Source organism: Carlito syrichta, unplaced genomic scaffold (genome assembly GCF_000164805.1).
Source record: "Carlito syrichta isolate Samal-C Ts95f unplaced genomic scaffold, Tarsius_syrichta-2.0.1 Scaffold305684, whole genome shotgun sequence".
Lineage (NCBI taxonomy): Eukaryota > Metazoa > Chordata > Mammalia > Primates > Tarsiidae > Carlito > Carlito syrichta.
The window spans coordinates 302,303-303,077 of NW_007249780.1; positions in this window are offsets into that span (position 1 = coordinate 302,303).

Below are 775 nucleotides of genomic sequence, written 5' to 3' on the forward strand. Positions count from 1 at the left end.
CCATGCCTGGACTCAATTTTTTTTTTTTTTTTTTGAGTCAGAGTCTCACTCTGTTACCTAGGCTGGAGTGCAGTGGCACGCTCACATCCAACACAGCCTCAACCTGCTGGGCTCAGGTGATCCTGCCTCAGCCTTTCAAATAGCTGGAACTACAGGTGTGTGCTGCCTTGCCTGGCTAATTTTTTAAAAACTTATTTATTGTAGAGATGGGGTCTTGCCAAGTTGCCCAGACTGGTCTCAAACTCCTGGGCCCGGGTCTTTTAGTTGCTTTAAAAGATACAGTAAATTACTGATCACTTTCATCAACCTATTGTACTATGGAATACTAGCTCTTCCTCATTCTAGCTAACTGCACTTTTGTACTCATGAAAGTGATATTTCTGATGGCAGCTGGCTCTGTCTGAGACTCAGCTGGACATTGCCAGTAAATTTAGGGAGTTTTCTTTTGTGAAATTTTCTGTTTTCATTTTGCTTTCCATATGCTGCTTCTTTGCTGACGATGACTGTGCTAAAGTGAAAAGAACAAAAACTTGTCATGTCTGAAGTGAGTTCAAATTCTTTTTTTTTTTTTTTTTTTTTTTGAGTTGGAGGCTCACTCTGTCGCCCAGACTGGAGTGCAGTGGCCGCTGCCAGCCACCGCAGCCTCGACTTGCTGGGCTCCGGCAATCCTTCCGCCTCAGCCTTCCGAGTAGCCGGAATTATAGGCGTGTGCTGCCACGCCTGGCTCATTTTTTATTTATTGTAGAGATGAGGGCTCGCCAAGTTGCCCAGGCGA